General features: G+C 52.8%; 1 long non-coding RNA gene and 1 pseudogene across 1 annotated transcript in view; one reads left to right on the top strand and one right to left on the bottom strand.

The window, feature by feature from the left end:
- The window catches only part of LOC139758998 (uncharacterized), a 222825-nt gene that overhangs the window by 107915 nt on the left and 95638 nt on the right, over positions 1–19272 (top strand). The window lies entirely within an intron of this gene.
- LOC139759279 (uncharacterized) overlaps positions 6994–19272 on the bottom strand; it is a 13050-nt pseudogene continuing 771 nt past the window's right edge.

The following is a 19272-nucleotide window of genomic DNA, read 5'->3' as shown; positions in this document are numbered from 1 at the left end:
TACATGTGTATGTGGGTGGGTTGGTGGGCCATTCTTTCGTCTGTTTTCCTTGCGCTACCTCGCTAACGCGGGAGACAGCGAGAACGTATGACTGTTATATTTCTCTCTTGTGTCTCCCCTGAGGATGTGATTATGACACGAAAGTGCACTTGGGAACTTATCCTGTGTTTCATTTTCCCCCCGTGGATTCATAGGAATATATATATATATATATATATATATATATATATATATATATATATATATATATATAGAGGTAGATTGTCCTTGAACTATAGCCAGAAAGGTCTCTTTGTGGTACCTGTATGTAAATAGCAGCTAACATCCTTTTATTACCCCCCCCCCCCCACCACGACCCTCCACACACCCCCCCCTACCCTTTGACCCTCCCCCCCCCGCAGTTACATCTAGGATCTGGTCAATGATGGTGGTGGCGTCGTTGGGGGGGGGGGGGGGTAGGGGTTCGTCTGCTTCTAAATCCGTCGTGGTGTCGTGTTCCGGGTTGGGTAAAACACCCTTGTCCAATCCGGGAGGTCAGGTCAAACCAGGTCTCCGTCATTGGTCAAGATGACGGCACCAACGACCTATTATTACCCTGTCCTGAAAATGGCCTGGGTATATATATATATATATATATATATATATATATATATATATATATATATATATATATATATTTATTTATTTATTTATTTATTTTGCTTTGTCGCTGTCTCCCGCGTTTGCGAGGTAGCGCAAAGAGACAGACGAAAGAATGGCCCATCAACCCACCCCCATACACATGTATATACATACACGTCCACACACGCAAATATACATACCTATACATCTCAATGTACACACATATATACACACACACAGACATATACATATATACACATGTACATAATTCATAGTCTGCCTTTATTTATTCCCATCGGCACCTCAGTTATTAACTCTGTTACCAAGAGAAATATCATTAAATCTTCTATTATCAAATACACAAAGAATTTTAATCTTAATATTAGTGATGGTCTATACAAATTAGATAACTTTATTATTGATACAATTTGTCAACAATTTCACCTTCTTGTCCACATAATAAGTTTATGAACCGCTCGTTGTCTGTCTTGGACAATCACATGTTTACCAAATGGCGTCCTAGCTACGTCTCTTCGTTGTATATCAAGTGACTGTTATATTTCTCTCTTGTGTCTCCCCTGATGATGATGTGATTATGACACGAAAGTGCACTTGGCAACTTATCCTGTTTCATTTCCCCCCCGTGGACTCATAGGAATATATATATATATATATATATATATATATATATATATATATATATATATATATATATATATAATGTCCTACAAGACTTGTTTGTGCGGATTCCATTGAAAAAAAAAAATAATAATCTCTCGATCATTGGAATCCGATCATTGCTCCGTGTTCCATCGCAAAAAAAAATTAAAAATGATAATAAAATTCCAATGATACAGAGATCGATTAGATCGATGCATACGTAGACGTAGATAAATGCGTTACGTAGAGGTAGATTAGATACGTATGTAGACGTAGATGGTATTTATAGACGTAGTATATTTATGATATATATATATATATATATATCTCAAGTGAGGCACTGGTCAGTGAGAGACGCGGTTCCCCCACTCACCACACACTCCGTCGGGCTGTTCAAAATGGCGGCGTCCTTTCATGTCCAGAACCCGGGTTGTGTGTGTGTGTGTGTGTGTGTGTGTGTAGGAGGAGGAGGGGCTGTTTCAAGGGCTCCTTCTGAGCACGTGGGGGGGGGGGGGGGGGAGGGTTGTGTGTGTGTTGTGAGGTAACCCGATCCCAGTGCCCAGCTGGCCAACCCACAACCCACAACCCACAACCCACAACCCACAACTGTGTACGATTCCTATCCCCCCCCCCCTCCCTTCCCCCTCCCCCACGGGGTTTTTCGGCCCACTGTTGTGAGCGAAGGACACAACACAGCTCCAGTGTTGTGAGCGAAGGACACAACACAGCTCCAGTGTTGTGAGCGTAGGGCACAACACAGCTCCAGTGTTGTGAGCGTAGGCCACAACACAGCTCCAGTGTTGTGAGCGTAGGCCACAACACAGCTCCAGTGTTGTGAGCGTAGGCCACAACACCGCTCCAGTGTTGTGAGCGTAGGCCACAACACAGCTCCAGTGTTGTGAGCGAAGGACACAACACAGCTCCAGTGTTGTGAGCGAAGGACACAACACAGCTACAGTGTTGTGAGCGAAGGGCACAACACAGCTCCAGTGTTGTGAGCGAAGGGCACAACACCGCTCCAGTGTTGTGAGCGTAGGGCACAACACTGCTCCAGTGTTGTGAGCGAAGGGCACAACACAGCTCCAGTGTTGTGAGCGTAGGGCACAACACTGCTCCAGTGTTGTGAGCGAAGGGCACAACACAGCTCCAGTGTTGTGAGCGTAGGGCACCACTTATCTCTCCAGTGTTGTGAGCATAGGCTACAACACCAGGCCAGTGTTGTGTGCCCAGGACGCCGTACCACCCCAGTGTTGTGAGTGAAGGACACCACACCACTCTAGTGTTGTGAGGTATACGTGCTCAGGGTCGTACCGTCGTGCTCAAAGGGAGGGTCGTCGTACGTCGTGCTCAAAGGGGCGGTCGTCGTACGTCGTGCTCAAAGGGTGGGGGTCGTACCGTCATGTTCAAAGGGAGGGTCGTCGAACCGTCGTGCTCAAAGGGAGGGTCGTCGTACGTCGTGCTCAAAGGGAGGGTCGTCGTACGTCGTGCTCAAAGGGTGGGGGTCGTACGTCGTGCTCAAAATGAGGGTCGTCGCACCGTTGTGCTCAAAGGGAGGGTCGTCTTACGTCGTGCTCAAAGGGAGGGTCGTCTTACGTCGTGCTCAAAGGGAGGGTCGTCGTACCGTCGTAGTCAAAGGTGGGGTCGTACCGTCGTGCTTAAAGGTGGGGTCGTCTTACGTCGTGCTCAAATGGAGGGTCGTCGTACCGTCGTAGTCAAAGGTGGGGTCGTACCGTCGTGCTCAAAGGTGGGGTCGTACCGTCGTGCTCACAGGCGGGTCGTACCGTCGTGCTCAAAGCGTCGTGCCGTCGTACCGTCGTGCGCTGAGTAACAGACGTTCCGCTTTCTTCGTCAAGTCGTACGTCAACCTCCGTCATTACGCCTCTAAAGTCATTATTTGTCTAATTAAGCGAAATTAAGACATCACGGGGGCTGGGGGTGGGGGGGGGAGGGAGAGGGCATGATGGGGTCCCTCCCTCCCTCCCACCGGGCCGTGGGAGGGAGGGAGGGAGGGCGGTTGTACAGCCGAAGAGCCGAAGGTAAACAAGGAGGTCTTCGAGGTGAGGCTCATGCAAACAACGTGTCAGGGGCCCTCCTCAAACACTGCCCCCCCCCCACTTCTCTCTCTCTCTCTCTCTCTCTCTCTCTCTCTCTCTCTCTCTCTCTCTCTCTCTCTCTCTCTCTCGGGACGGGAGAGAGAGAGAGAGACAGACATACAGGCCCCCAGCCCCAGCCCTGACCCTCTCCCTCCTCTCCCACCCTCTCATCTATTCATAAGGAGACGTGTGTGTGTGTGCACAAGTGCTGCCACAACAGGGCAGCGGCGTGATGCCTAACTAACACATACACACACACCCTGGCGGCGTCACACGTCTTAGTACGAAGAGTTTCTCTTCTTACCCTCCTCCTCCCGCCTCCCTCCTCCGTATTTACCCAGGATATATTTGCCCACATTATCGCTCTCTCACACCTCCTTCACTCGAGTGTTAGCTCAGCAAATTTGCTGATCTACTCCACCGTGTATGTCATCCTCCACTGCTGCTACCACCACCGCCATCATTATGGCCCGGCCACGACAGGTGTGTGTGTGTGAGAGAGAGAGAGAGAGAGAGAGAGAGAGAGAGAGAGAGAGAGAGAGAGAGAGAGAGAGAGAGACAGAGTGAGTGTGAGAGTGAGTGAGTGAGAGTAAATGGTTATATATCGAGGCTGACAAGCGAGAGAGGCAGTGTCGCCAATGGTGTTGGCGCTTCTCGCTGACAAGTATATGTGTGTATATATTGTGTCGCTAACCTTGACAACACTGTATATATATATATATATATATATATATATATATATATATATATATATATATATAAAGCTTATATTTTTCTCACTTACGACCTTATTTCATTGTTGGAGAAGCAATTCTAATCCTGTTTATCATATAACTCAAAATTTTTAACCCCTAATTTATATTATATAGACAGTTTATATATCCATCTTGTTATATACCCAATTTTAAAGCAGTTCCTAATTATTAAATTCTTTCCACAATTTATATCATTGTTTATTTATTTATTTTTTTCTTATTAATCTTACAAATGACTTTCTCTCTGATTTTGTTTATTTGTTTTGTGTACAGGTAAGTTGCTGTGAGGTGAGCGGCCAGGAAGATTAACTTCGATGTGTGTAAGTTGTACCGCGTGAGAATGCACATCCTCCGTTCGTTGTCATGAGCAAGTGTTAAGTATTGTCTTAGATGAGCGAAAGTTGTGATAAGCAAAAGAACAAAGCTAAGTGCTTGTAAAGTAGAAGGAATATGTGTCAAAGTAACAAACACTTTTTTAAGTATAAGTATGTAAGTGTAGAAGTAGCTTATGTATGTATAAAAGTAGCTAGGCAAAGTACCTGTATATTATGTTAATTATCCCTGTATTATCTTAGATTATATTAGATTCTATTATTATATTACATTACATTGTTAGATTATATTATTACATTATTATATTGTTATATTATTACACATACGTTATATAATTACATTGTTATATTGTATTATTACACTGTTATGTTATATACAGTGGCTAATTGTACCTGGCACACCTGTCTGTACTGGGAGAGGCACGGTGTGTGTGTGTGTGTGTGTGTGTGTGTGTGTCTCACCCCGGTTACACTAACCCAGCGGCGGATCGTAGCGCCGTACCCAGCCCCGTTTTCTGGTCCTGGGTTAGGCTGGGTCCAGCAGTGACCTGGGTTTCATGGCTGACACACACACAACACCAACGGGTCTCTCTCTCTCTCTCTCTCTCTCTCTCTCTCTCTCTCTCTCTCTCTCTCTCTCCACTCCATTGGCTCCTCCTATAGATCCAGACCCCCCCCCCAAACCCTCCAAAACCCCCCCAGAGAATCTCCACCCCCCCCCTCGGTGTATGAGTGGGGGGGGGACCCCATGTTGACCCTCAACGTGTAAACAATATGTCAATTCCCCCCCTCCCCCCTCCCCCCTTCGTGACCACAAGGGCGCGCGATGATGGCGGCCACTCATCGAGCCTAACGAGGACACTCTAAGCCTTAAATAGATCTAGAAACCTTTATTTCGTTCAACTTTATTTCTTAATATGTGTATGGGTGGTACCTCGAGGTACGGGGTGGCTAACGAGGTAACAGGTTGTTGGTATTTAGGGGTTTAGAGGGTGGTTTGTAGTTGTGACGCTCGCTGAGTGGGTGGCGTCGGCGCATGCGCGGTGCGAGGCGCGGGTCCCCTGGCCAGGTCTTAGCGAACATGGCCGCTACGTGTACAATGCATCGCCCAGTCGTGAGCCGAGCTGGACCTCCTGCAGGATGGCGTGGATGTAAACCTCCACCACTTCCCTCCCTCACTCCCTCACTCCCTCAACACTCTCTCCCTCCCTCACTCACTCCCTCAAGCCTCTCCCCCCTCAACCCTCCCTTAACCCTCCTTCCCTCCCTCAAGCCTCCCTCCATTACTCCCTCCCTCAAGCCTCCCTCACTCTTTCCCTCCCTCCCTCCATCCCTCCCTCCCTCCCTCAAGCCTCCCTCACTCCCTCCCTCAAGCCTCCCTCACTCCCTCCCTCCCTCAAGCCTCCCTCCCTCCCTCAAGCCTCCCTCCCTCCCTCAAGCCTCCCTCACTCCCTCCCTCCCTCAAGCCTCCCTCAAGCCTCCCTCCCTCCCTCCCTCAACCTTCCATCCCTCCCTCAACCCTCTCTCCCTCCCTCCTCCCCCTCCCTCCCTCCCTCCCTCCCTCAGGGAGAAGATTTAAGGAAGACATTTTGTATGTCAGTCGAGCGCGAGAGTGTGGGGGTCCCCCCCCCCCCGTGTGTGGGGGGTCCCCCCCTCCTCCTCCACCCCCCTCCCCCCATCGTGTCGGCGTCGACGTCGAGTACGGAGGAGGTCGACACATGGCGGTGTTGGGGACGTGTGGGGGTATAGCGGCCTTGGGAGCAGCGAGCGAGCCCTCCCTTGGGCCCCAGCGCTAGGCCCTTAGGTGGGCCCCCCTCCTCCAAGGGGGAAGGGGAGGGGGGGGGCCTTCCCACATAGTGGTGTTGGGGACGTGTGGGATATAGCGGCCTTGGGAGGATCGAGCCCTCCACCTTCCCTCCCTTGGGCCCCAGCGCTAGGCCCTTAGGGGCCCCCTCCTCCAAGGGGAGGGGGCCCTCCTCTCTCTATATATTCTCCTCAGCGCACACATTGCACGCGAGTGGCCAAACCTCAAAGGATAATTACAGTTTTAATTCTAACATACGACTTCCCTGCATTGTGGGGCCCCCATGGGGCGCCCCGCCCCCGCCCCGCTCTGCCCCGCGGGGCGTAGGGGAGGGGGCAGTAAAGCCTTATCCCCTGTCAGAACTCTGGGGGCCAAGAAGGACGAAGATCACGGCTGTATGACGTGTCCACATCGCCCTTAAAGCTCTCTCTCTCTCTCTCTCTCTCTCTCTCTCTCTCTCTCTCTCTCTCTCTCTCTCTCTCTCTCTCTCTCTCAAATAAAGAATCATCAATAAAGTTTACATTTTGGCGGGTCGAGCAGCGTCCCGCCTCTCTCTTTTTTTATTCACTTTATTATTTCATTTACAAGAGAGAGCAGCAGGAGGAGGCGCTCCATGATGGACGCGGGCAAGAAGGAAGGAGGGAGGATGGGGTGTTCGCTGGACGCGGTGTGCGCTAGGCCGAGCGGTCGCCACCAGAGGTGATCGCTGGCTCCCCGCCCGCCGCTTCTCACGCTCCTCTTCCCGCTCCTCACCCTGCTCCTCCCGCTCCTCCTCATCCTCCCGCTCCTCCTCCTCCTCCTCTTCCCTCTCCTCTCGCTCCTCCTCCTCCTCCTCCTCCCGCTCTGCTCCTCACCCTCATCCCGCTCCTCTTCCCGCTCCTGTCGCTCCTCCTCCTCTTCCCGCTCCTCCTCTTCCCGCTCCTCCTCCTCCTCCCGCTCCTCCTCCTCCTCTTCCCGCTCCTCCTCCTCCTCCCGCTCCTCTTCCTCCTCCTCCTCCCGCCAACTCTATCTATCACCCCGGGGAGATGGTTATCAGCAAATTGCGCCCTTTTCTTATCCGTCCTCCAGGCTCGGGACTATCCTGGGTTAATTTGAATATAATCACCGGAGTTTTGGAGGGTAATGACAGAGGTCGCCTTGGAGGGCTTATGTATTGACAGGCAGAGCCAACTTGGAGGGCCGGGGTGGTAGCGTATCCACGGGGCGCGGGGCGGGGCAGCGGGGCGCCCCGTGGTAGAGCCGCTATAGCAGGTGGCCTTTGTTAGGGTGGGTTTGGGTGGGTGGGTTTGGGTGGGTGGGTGAGGTCTTCATCACCAGCCTCCAACACCTTCTCCTCCTCCTTCTCCTCCTCCTACTCCTCCAACACCTCCTCCTCCTCCTCCTCCTCCTTTTTATTATTATTATTATTATTATTATTATTATTATTATTATTATTATTATTATTATTATTTTCATTTTTCATCCCCTCACGTCGTTTTCTTCCAAATGACTGACCCATTTTCCTTTTTTTTTTTTTTACATTGGGTTCCTTTGTCCCATCTTCTAACCCTCCTCTTCTTCTTCCGTTTTCTTCTATCCCGTTCGCAATTTTTGTTACATTTGGATTATTCTCGTTTTCTGTTATTTTTTCCCCGAGTATTCTCGTTTTCTTAAAATTTTTCCCGATTATTCTCGTTTTCTTAAATTTTCCCGATTATTCTCGTTTTCTTAAAAAATTTTCCCGATTATTCTCGTTTTCTTTCATTTTTCAGGCGACTCCTTTGAAATATGTTAATTTCTGGGTCGTATTGTCTGTCTGTGTGTGTGTCTGTCTGTGTCTGTCTGTCTGTCTGTCTGCGCCACAGACAGACAGACAGACAGACACAGCCTCCGAAAAAGGGGGTTTGATAGAAGGGCGCATCAACATCGCCAACATTAACATCGCCAACATCAACACTAACATCGCCAACATTAATATCGCCAACATTAACATCGCCAACATCACCATCGCCAACATTAACATCGCCAACATCAACATCGCCAACATTAACATCGCCAACATCAACATCGCCATCATCAACATCGCCAACATTATCATCAACATCGCCAACATAAACGGGAGTGGTGACCCAGAGGTCGATTTCGCGGTCTTATTTCAGCCAACGTGACTCGCCAAATTTACTGATGATGATATATATATATATATATATATATATATATATATATATATATATATATATATATATATATATATATATATAATCCTATGAGTCCACGAGGAACATGAAACACAAGTGCACTTTCGTGTAATAATCACATCATGAAGGGAGACACAAGACAGAAATATGTCACTTTATATATATATATATATATATATATATATATATATATATATATATATATATATATATATATATATATATATAAAGGCATTGTTGCCAGATCTTTCCAGATGCAATGATTGAAGACTACATTTACCGTTTTCTGTCTCTGTGTACGTCCGTCCGTTCGTCCGTCCGTCCGTTCGTCCGTCCGTGCGTTCGTGCGTCCGTCCGTCCGTTCGTGCGTCCGTCCGTTCGTGCGTCCGTGCGTTCGTGCGTCATGTCCTCACGAATACCCCCAGATTGGGTGGGTGGGGGGGGGGGGGCTGTTAGGCCCAGGGACGAGCCCTATTGAAGCTAGGGTCGTTAGGTCAAAGGTCAAGACTTGTTACAGAGATGTTTATCTGAGTTCGGTCCATCGTGACCTGATTTGCATGGTTAGTGTACGTTTTCTTTTTCGTTTTCTTTCTTTTTTTTTTTAATACGCCGTTTCCCGCGTTAGCGAGGTAGCGCCGGGAAGCGACGAAAGGGGAAAGGGCCTTCCTTCGCTCCCATCCGTTCCTCTAGCTGTCATGCGCCGTGCCTTTCCCCCCCCCCCCCCCGGTGATGGTAAACGGGGTGTTTCTCTCTCTCTCTCTCTCTCTCTCTCTCTCTCTCTCTCTCTCTCTCTCTCTCTCTCTCTCTCTCTCTCTCTCTCTCTCTCTCTCACACACACACACATATGGGTGTGTTGGGGGGGGGGGCTGCTTGATGGAGCTCCCTCCCCCCTTTTCCCCTCCCTCTTCCCCTTCCCCTTCTTCCCCCTCCCCCCTCAAAAAGCAAGACAAACTCGCTGCCTGGGAGGAGGAGGGGGGAGGGGGAGGAAGGAAGGAGGGGAGGGAGTGAGGGGGGTGAGGGGAGGGGAAGTGGAGGGGGAGGGGGGGAAAGGTCAGTCCAGCGCTGCCTGCAAAAATTGAGAAGAGGCGATGGGGTTTATCACCCAGCTACTGATTGTAGCGCTCCTGGTGGTGAATGAGGGGGGGTGGTGTTGGTAGACGGGGGGGAGGGGGGTTGGTTGGATTGGTAGTTTATGACGCGCTGGCTAATGGTAATTAGTACATAGATGTGATATGTAGTGTGAGGGAGGAGGGGGGCGGGGGTGGGAGTTTATGTAGTGGGGGAGGGGGGGTTCATATCAGGTATGTAGTGTGAGGGAGGGGGGGAGTTTATGTAGTGGGGGAGGGGGGTTCATATTAGGTATGTAGTGTGAGGGAGGGGGGGAGTTTATGTAGTGGGGGAGGGGGGTTCATATTAGGTATGTAGTGTGAGGGGGGTGGGAGTTTATGTAGTGGGGGAGGGGGGGTTCATATTAGGTATGTAGTGTGAGGGAGGGGGGGTGGGAGTTTATGTAGTGGGGGAGGGGGGTTCATATTAGGTATGTAGTGTGAGGGAGGGGGGGAGTTTATGTAGTGGGGGAGGGGGGGTTCATATTAGGTATGTAGTGGGAGGGGGGAGTTTATGTAGTGGGGGAGGGGGGTTCATATTAGGTATGTAGTGTGAGGGGGGTGGGAGTTTATGTAGTGGGGGAGGGGGGGTTCATATTAGGTATGTAGTGGGAGGGGGGGGTGGGAGTTTATGTAGTGGGGGAGGGGGGTTCATATTAGGTATGTAGTGTGAGGGAGGGGGGAGTTTATGTAGTGGGGGAGGGGGGGTTCATATTAGGTATGTAGTGGGAGGGGGGAGTTTATGTAGTGGGGGAGGGGGGTTCATATTAGGTATGTAGTGTGAGGGAGGGGGGTTTATGTAGTGGGGGAGGGGGGTTCATATCAGGTATGTAGTGGGAGGGAGGGGGTTTTATGTAGTGGGGGAGGGGGGTTCATATTAGGTATTCGAAGCCTCACATCTCTGGTGTTCGAAGCCCCGTGTGTTTTGAAGGAGGGGAGAGAACCCACGTGGTCAGACCCCGAACGAAGCTTGTCTCGAACCCTCTGAACCCACGTGGTCAGACCCCGAACGAAGCTTGTCTCGAACCCTCTGAACCCACGTGGTCAGACCCTGAACGAAGCTTGTCTCGAACCCTCTGAACCCACGTGGTCAGACCCCGAACGAAGCTTGTCTCGAACCCTCTGAACCCACGTGGTCAGACCCTGAACGAAGCTTGTCTCGAACCCTCTGAACCCACGTGGTCAGACCCCAAGCTTGTCTCGAACCCTCTGAACCCACGTGGTCAGACCCCGAACGAAGCTTGTCTCGAACCCTCTGAACCCACGTGGTCAGACCCTGAACGAAGCTTGTCTCGAACCCTCTGAACCCACGTGGTCAGACCCCAAGCTTGTCTCGAACCCTCTGAACCCACGTGGTCAGACCCCGAACGAAGCTTGTCTCGAACCCTCTGAACCCACGTGGTCAGACCCCGAACGAAGCTTGTCTCGAACCCTCTGAACCCACGTGGTCAGACCCCGAACGAAGCTTGTCTCGAACCCTCTGAACCCACGTGGTCAGACCCCGAACGAAGCTTGTCTCGAACCCTCTGAACCCACGTGGTCAGACCCCGAACGAAGCTTGTCTCGAACCCTCTGAACCCACGTGGTCAGACCCCGAACGAAGCTTGTCTCGAACCCTCTGAACCCACGTGGTCAGACCCCGAACGAAGCTTGTCTCGAACCCTCTGAACCCACGTGGTCAGACCCCGAACGAAGCTTGTCTCGAACCCTCTGAACCCACGTGGTCAGACCCCGAACGAAGCTTGTCTCGAACCCTCTGAACCCACGTGGTCAGACCCCGAACGAAGCTTGTCTCGAACCCTCTGAACCCACGTGGTCAGACCCCGAACGAAGCTTGTCTCGAACCCTCTGAACCCACGTGGTCAGACCCCGAACGAAGCTTGTCTCGAACCCTCTGAACCCACGTGGTCAGACCCCGAACGAAGCTTGTTTCGAACCCTCTGAACCCACGTGGTCAGACCCCGAACGAAGCTTGTCTCGAACCCTCTGAACGTCTGGGTGTGTTGTGGGTCTGTGTACTCTCAGACCCGCGTCTCTGGCCTCCCTTCCTCATATGGGGGGGGGGATGTGGGACCTCTGTACCCCTCCCCTTTGGGTAATGAATCGTCTTTCATCCCCCCTTTTCCCCCTCCCTCCCTCCCCCTTCCCCCCTCCCCCGCTACAGCTATTGTGGAATTTCTAGAAATCTGTGGGAATCGTGTCTTGGAGGAGGAGGAGGGGGGAGGGGGGGATGGGCTGTTTCTTGGAGGCCTGGTTAGGATGGCCGCTTGGGAGGGAGGGGAAGGGGGGTGAGAGTCGTCGTCCCCCTCCCCTCCCGTCCCCCTGTCTACATTCACCATCCCCTCCCCTTTCCCCCCTACCTACATTCACCACCCCTCCTCCTCCCCCCTACCTACATTCCCCCTCCCCTCCCCTCCCCTCTACCAACATCCCCCTCCCCTCCCCCCTACCTACATTCCCCCTCCCCCTCCCCACCTACCTACATTCACCACCCCTCCCCCTCCCCCTACCAACATCCCCCTCCCCTCCCCCTACCTACACTCCCCCTCCCCCCTACCTACACTCCCCCTCCCCCCTACCTACATTCCCCCTCCCCTCCCCCTCCCCACCTACCTACATTTACCACCCCTCCCCCTCCCCCCTACCAACATCCCCCTCCCCTCTCCCCTACCTACATTCCCCCTCCCCCTCCCCCCTACCTACATTCCCCCTCCCCCTACCTACATTTCCCCTCCCCTCCCCCTCCCCACCTACCTACATTCACCACTCCTCCCCCTCCCCCCTACCAACATCCCCCTCCCCTCCCCCCCTACCTACATTCCCCCTCCCCTCCCCCTCCCCCTACCTACATTCACCACCCCACCCCCCTCCCCCTCTTTTTTATGGCCTCTTTTATATATATGTCCTCCCCGCAGGTGGAGAGAGATAGCGTCAGGCAGCGGTGGCGGGGAGAAGCTGGGGAGGTTAGGGGGGGGAAGATAAGGGTTGTCTGGGTGTACGGGAGGTTGGGGAGGGTCTCTGGGGGTAAGGTAGGTCGAGAGGGTCTCTGGGGGTAAGGTATGTTGGCGAGGATCTCTGGGGGTAAGTTAGGTCGGGGAGGGTCTCTGGGGATAAGGTAGGTCGGGAGGGTTTCTGGGGGTAAGGTAGGTTGGCAGGGATCTGTGGGGGTAAGTTAGGTCGGGGAGGATCTCTGGGGGTAAGGTATGTTGGGGAGGGTCTCTGGGGGTAAGGAATGTTGGGGAGGGTCCCTGGGGGTAAGGTAGGTTGGGGAGGATCTCTGGGGGTAAGTCAGGTTGGGGAGGATCTCTGGGGGTAAGGCAGGCTGGGAAGAGATCTCTGGGGAGAGACAGACCTTTGGACCTGAGTATTGGGGTGGATAGGACCTGGGAGGGGGAGGGGGGATGGAAGAGACCTTAGAGGGGGAAGGGAGGGGGGGGTAGGACCTGGAAGTGAAGGGAGGGGGGGTAGGACCTGGAAGTGAAGGGAGGGGGGGTAGGACCTGGAAGTGAAGGGAGGGGGGGTAGGACCTGGAAGTGAAGGGAGGGGAGGTAGGACCTGGAAGTGAAGGGAGGGGGGTAGGACCTGGAAGTGAAGGGAGGGGGGGTAGGACCTGGAAGTGAAGGGAGGGGGGGTAAGACCTGGAAGTGAAGGGAGGGGGGGTAGGACCTGGAAGTGAAGGGAGGGGGGTAGGACCTGGAAGTGAAGGGAGGGGGGGTAGGACCTGGAAGTGAAGGGAGGGGGGGTAGGACCTGGAAGTGAAGGGAGGGGGGGTAGGACCTGGAAGTGAAGGGAGGGGGGGTAGGACCTGGAAGTGAAGGGAGGGGGGTAGGACCTGGAAGTGAAGGGAGGGGGGGTAGGACCTGGAAGTGAAGGGAGGGGGGTAGGACCTGGAAGTGAAGGGAGGGGGGTAGGACCTGGAAGTGAAGGGAGGGGGGTAGGACCTGGAAGTGAAGGGAGGGGAGGTAGGACCTGGAAGTGAAGGGAGGGGGGTAGGACCTGGAAGTGAAGGGAGGGGGGTAGGACCTGGAAGTGATGGGAGGGGGTAGGACCTGGAAGTGAAGGGAGGGGAGGTAGGACCTGGAAGTGAAGGGAGGGGGGTAGGACCTGGAAGTGAAGGGAGGGGAGGTAGGACCTGGAAGTGAAGGGAGGGGGGGTAAGACCTGGAAGTGAAGGGAGGGGGGTAGGACCTGGAAGTGAAGGGAGGGGGGGTAAGACCTGGAAGTGAAGGGAGGGGGGTAGGACCTGGAAGTGAAGGGAGGGGGTAAGACCTGGAAGTGAAGGGAGGGGGGTAAGACCTGGAAGTGAAGGGAGGGGGGTAAGACCTGGAAGTGAAGGGAGGGGGGTAGGACCTGGAAGTGAAGGGAGGGGGGTAGGACCTGGAAGTGAAGGGAAGGGGGGTAAGACCTGGAAGTGAAGGGAGGGGGGTAGGACCTGGAAGTGAAGGGGAAGGGGGGTAGGACCTGGAAGTGAAGGGAAGGGGGGATGTTGGGGAGGGGGGTAAGGGGTAGAATGGACCTGGGACCTGACCACTTTCAGTCTCACGTGACCTGGAGGGAGGCAGCAGACATGATGACCTGTGACCCGATACCTCAACCTTCGGTGACCTGGGCCTGAGGGAGGCATGACCTGTACTTCAGCCCCTTCCCCCCCACCCCCTTCCCCTCATCCTTGTGACCTGGCAGGGGGAGGGGGAAGGGAAGGGGGGTATATATATACAGGACTCCCTGACCTGACCTGGCACCACCTGGTCTACCTGTGTCAGGACCTGTCAGGGAGATTACCACCTCCCCCTCCCCCCCCACCCCCCCCCCCCCTCCCCGCACCCCCCCCACCCCCCAGGTACGTGTCTGATCCTATCGCTCTTCATCCCGCCGACCGTGTGTGTGTGTGTGTGTGTGTGTGTGTGTGTGTGTGTGTGTGTGTCAGTGGGAGGGGGGAAGAGGGGGAGGGGGTGTGTGTCTGGGGGGGGGGAGGCTAGCTAATGCGCTACTTAGCGAGCTCAAACCCCCCAAAATACCCCAAGGGGGGGGTTGGGGTGTGTGTGTGTGTGTGTGTGTGTGTGTAGGGGGCTACTTAGAGAGAGAGAGAGAGAGAGAGAGAGAGAGAGAGAGAGAGAGAGAGAGAGAGAGAGAGAGAGAGAGATGGGGGAGAGGGGGGATGGTGGGGTGTGTTGAGGGAGTAGAGGATGGGGTGAGGGGGTTTGGGAGGGGAGGGGGATGGGTGTGAGGGGGGTTTGGGAGGGGATGGGGAGGGAGGGGGATGGGGTGAGGGGATTGGGATTTCTTCTGGGATATGGCAAATCCCTTTTGAGGGAGTTGGAAGGGCGCTGGCTGATCCTACAGTAGCGGAGGGCGTAACGCGCCTGGATCCCTCTGTAGCCACGCCTCATTGGTCGCTGATCCTCCTACGACGCGTTTACCCTCACTTGATCCCATCCTCGACCAGCCACACGGACGACCAGGTAGACGGACGACCAGGTAGGCAGCCAGACGAACGACCAGGTAGGTAGGTAGACGAACGACCAGGTAGGTAGTCAGACGAACGACCAGGTAGGCAGCCAGACGAACGACCAGGTAGGCAGTCAGACGACCAGGTAGGCCGTCAGACGACCAGGTAGGCCGTCAGACGACCAGATAGGCAGAGAGACGACCAGATAGGCAGAGAGACGACCAGGTAGGTAGTCAGACGAACGACCAGGTAGGCAGTCAGACGACCAGGTAGGCCGTCAGACGAACGACCAGGTAGGCAGTCAGACGACCAGGTAGGCCGTCAGACGACCAGGTAGGCCGTCAGACGACCAGATAGGCAGAGAGACGACCAGATAGGCAGAGAGACGACCAGGTAGGTAGTCAGACGACCAGGTAGGCAGTCAGACGACCAGGTAGGTAGTCAGACGACCAGGTAGGCAGTCAGACGACCAGGTAGGTAGTCAGACGACCAGTTCTCGTCTCTCTATAGCCAGACGACCAGGCAGCCAGACGACCAGTTCTCGTCTCTCTATAGCCAGGGGAAAGCGAGACTTGAGAGCACTGTATAGTCTCGTTCAGTGAGCGAGCGAAGCTGTCTCGTAATTAACCCGCTTGTGGACGGGTTTCGAACGAGTGATTTGGGAGAGGTCAAGTGGGAGGAGGAGTAGCGAGTGAAGGGCCAGGAGGAGTAGCGAGTGAAGGGCCAGGGGGAGTAGCGAGTGAAGGGCCAGGAGTAGCGAGTGAAGGGCCAGGAAGAGCAGCGAGTGAAGGGCCAGGAGGAGTAGCGAGTGAAGGGCCAGGAGGAGGAGCGAGTGAAGGGCCACGAGTAGTGAGTGAAGGGCCACCAGGAGGAGTAGCGAGTGAAGGGCCACGAGTAGTGAGTGAAGAGCCAGGAGGAGTAGCGAGTGAAGGGCCAGGAGGAGTAGCGAGTGAAGGGCCAGGAGGAGTAGCGAGTGAAGGGCCACGAGTAGTGAGTGAAGAGCCAGGAGGAGTAGCGAGTGAAGGGCCAGGAGGAGTAGCGAGTGAAGGGCCACGAGTAGTGAGTGAAGGGCCACGAGTAGTGAGTGAAGAGCCAGGAGGAGTAGCGAGTGAAGGGCCAGGAGGAGTAGCGAGTGAAGGGCCACGAGTAGTGAGTGAAGGGCCACGAGTAGTGAGTGAAGAGCCAGGAGGAGTAGCGAGTGAAGGGCCAGGAGTAGCGAGTGAAGGGCCACCAGGAGGAGGAGTAGCGAGTGTGAAGGGCCACCAGGCAGGAGTAGCGAGTGAAGAGTGAGCGATACAAGGAGAGAGAGAGAGAGAGAGAGAGAGAGAGAGAGAGAGAGAGAGAGAGAGAGAGAGAGAGAGAGAGAGAGAGAAAGTGTCGTCTCATTCGCTTCTCAGCTCTTGAGACTCGCGCGCTGGGACCACCCCCCCCCCTCCCTCCGTGGTGTGTGTGTGTGTGAGGCTGGGAATTACCTTTGGCTGGGGATTACCTCGTGGTGGTGGGGGGGGGGGGCGAGGTTGTTAGGGGGATTATCCGCCCATGTAATCCAGCGGAAAAGAAAACCCACCCCCTTCCTCCCTCCCCCTTCCCCTTCCCCTTCCCCCCTTCCCCTTCCCCCCTTCCCCCCTCCCCTTCCCCCCCTTCCCCTTTAGGGAACTATGGAAAACACTGGTCAGTGTGTGTGTGTGTGTGTGAGAGAGAGAGAGAGAGAGAGAGAGAGAGAGAGAGAGAGAGAGAGAGAGAGAGAGAGAGAGAGTCACTTTACGGTGAGAATTACATTAAATTATTTTTTTTTTTTTTTTTTTTTAGATTACATTAGGATTACATTAGGTTAGGGAGCCCAGGTGTCGAATTACCTTCGAGCCCTGTGGGAGTTTCGACCTTATACAACATACAACTCTGTTGTATGTTGTATTAGATGACTTTTTTTTATAATTCACAAATGTATTTTAACATTCGTCTTCACGTGTCAAAGATTACATTATTATTTTTTCTTTCATCACGTCAAGGGAAAGGTAATTTGTATGGCCATTGGGGTAATTACATTACCGTCAGTGTGGGTCGACCCTGTGTGTGTGTCAAAGGCCTTTTGTGTCAAAGGCCTTTTATTTACGTTTTGGTAATTTTAAGGTAATTCTGTGCGTCTGGTTGATTTGTGGCCAGACATCCAGTCTACCAGCTGGTTGACCAGCCAGACATCCAGTCTACCAGCTGGATGACCTGTGGCCAGACATCCAGTCTACCAGCTGGTTGACCAGCCAGACATCCAGTCTACCAGCTGGTTGACCTGTAGCCAGACATCCAGTCTACCAGCTGGTTGACCAGCCAGACATCCAGTCTACCAGCTGGTTGACCAGCCAGACATCCAGTCTACCAGCTGGTTGACCTGTAGCCAGACATCCAGTTTACCAGCTGGTTGACCTGTAGCCAGACATCCAGTCTACCAGCTGGTTGACCTGTAGCCAGACATCCAGTCTACCAGCTGGTTGACCTGTAGCCAGACATCCAGTCTACCAGCTGGTTGACCTGTGGCCAGACATCCAGTCTACCAGCTGGTTGACCTGTAGCCAGACATCCAGTCTACCAGCTGGTTGACCTGTAGCCAGACATCCAGTCTACCAGCTGGTTGACCTGTGGCCAGACATCCAGTCTACCAGCTGGTTGACCTGTAGCCAGACATCCAGTCTACCAGCTGGTTGACCTGTGGCCAGACATCCAGTCTACCAGCTGGTTGACCTGTAGCCAGACATCCAGTCTACCAGCTGGTTGACCTGTAGCCAGACATCCAGTCTACCAGCTGGTTGACCTGTAGCCAGACATCCAGTCTACCAGCTGGTTGACCTGTAACCAGACATCCAGTCTACCAGCTGGTTGATCCATGGTCAGAGGGAAAAGCCATTTCAGGTTGGTCGATGATTTCCCCCAGGGTTTCTTAGTGTCCCAGGGGAAGATGAAATGGTCGTTTCGTGATTACATTCTAGCATCTTTGAACTGGTAGAAAACGTATTGCCCGTTGAACTGGTAGAAAACGTATTGCCCATTGAACTGGTAGAAAACGTATTGCCCGTTGAACTGGTAGAAAACGTATTGCCCATTGAACTGGTAGAAAACGTATTGCCCGTTGAACTGGTAGAAAACGTATTGCCCGTTGAACTGGTAGACAACGTATTGCCCGTTGAACTGGTAGAAAACGTATTGCCCATTGAACTGGTAGAAAACATATTGCCCGTTTAACTGGTAGAAAACGTATTGCCAATTGAACTGGTAGAAAACGTATTGCCCGTTGAACTGGTAGACAACGTATTGCCCGTTGAACTGGTAGAAAACGTATTGCCAATTGAACTGGTAGAAAACGTATTGCCCGTTGAACTGGTAGACAACGTATTGCCCGTTGAACTGGTAGAAAACGTATTGCCCATTGAACTGGTAGAAAACATATTGCCCGTTTAACTGGTAGAAAACGTATTGCCAATTGAACTGGTAGAAAACGTATTGCCCGTTGAACTGGTAGACAACGTATTGCCCGTTGAACTGGTAGAAAACGTATTGCCAATTGAACTGGTAGAAAACATATTGCCCGTTTAACTGGTAGAAAACGTATTGCCAATTGAACTGGTAGAAAACGTATTGCCCGTTGAACTGGTAGACAACGTATTGCCCGTTGAACTGGTAGAAAACGTATTGCCCGTTGAACTGGTAGAAAACGTATTGCCCGTTGAACTGGTAGAAAACGTATTGCCCATTGAACTGGTAGAAAACGTATTGCCCGTTGAACTGGTAGAAAACGTATTGCCCGTTGAACTGGTAGACAACGTATTGCCCGTTGAACTGGTAGAAAACGTATTGCCCATTGAACTGGTAGAAAACATATTGCCCGTTGAACTGGTAGAAAACGTATTGCCCGTTGAACTGGTAGAAAACATATTGCCCGTTTAACTGGTAGGAAACGTATTGCCAATTGAACTGGTAGAAAACGTATTGCCCATTGAACTGGTAGAAAACGTATTGCCCGTTGAACTGGTAGAAAACGTATTGCCCGTTGAACTGGTAGAAAACGTATTGCCCATTGAACTGGTAGAAAACGTATTGCCCGTTGAACTGGTAGAAAACGTATTGCCCGCCTTGGAAAGAATATACAAGAACGGGTCAACCATTCCCACGTTCCACTCCCTCCCCTGTGGCCTCCCACGGGCGGTACGCGCTGCCCCAGGGGGGGGGGCCATCTCCACATTCCAGTCCCTCCCCCGTGGCCTCCCACAGGCTATACGCTGCCCCA

Source organism: Panulirus ornatus, chromosome 32, assembly GCF_036320965.1.
Source record: "Panulirus ornatus isolate Po-2019 chromosome 32, ASM3632096v1, whole genome shotgun sequence".
Lineage (NCBI taxonomy): Eukaryota > Metazoa > Arthropoda > Malacostraca > Decapoda > Palinuridae > Panulirus > Panulirus ornatus.
This window is presented reverse-complemented; position numbering and strand designations above follow the sequence as displayed.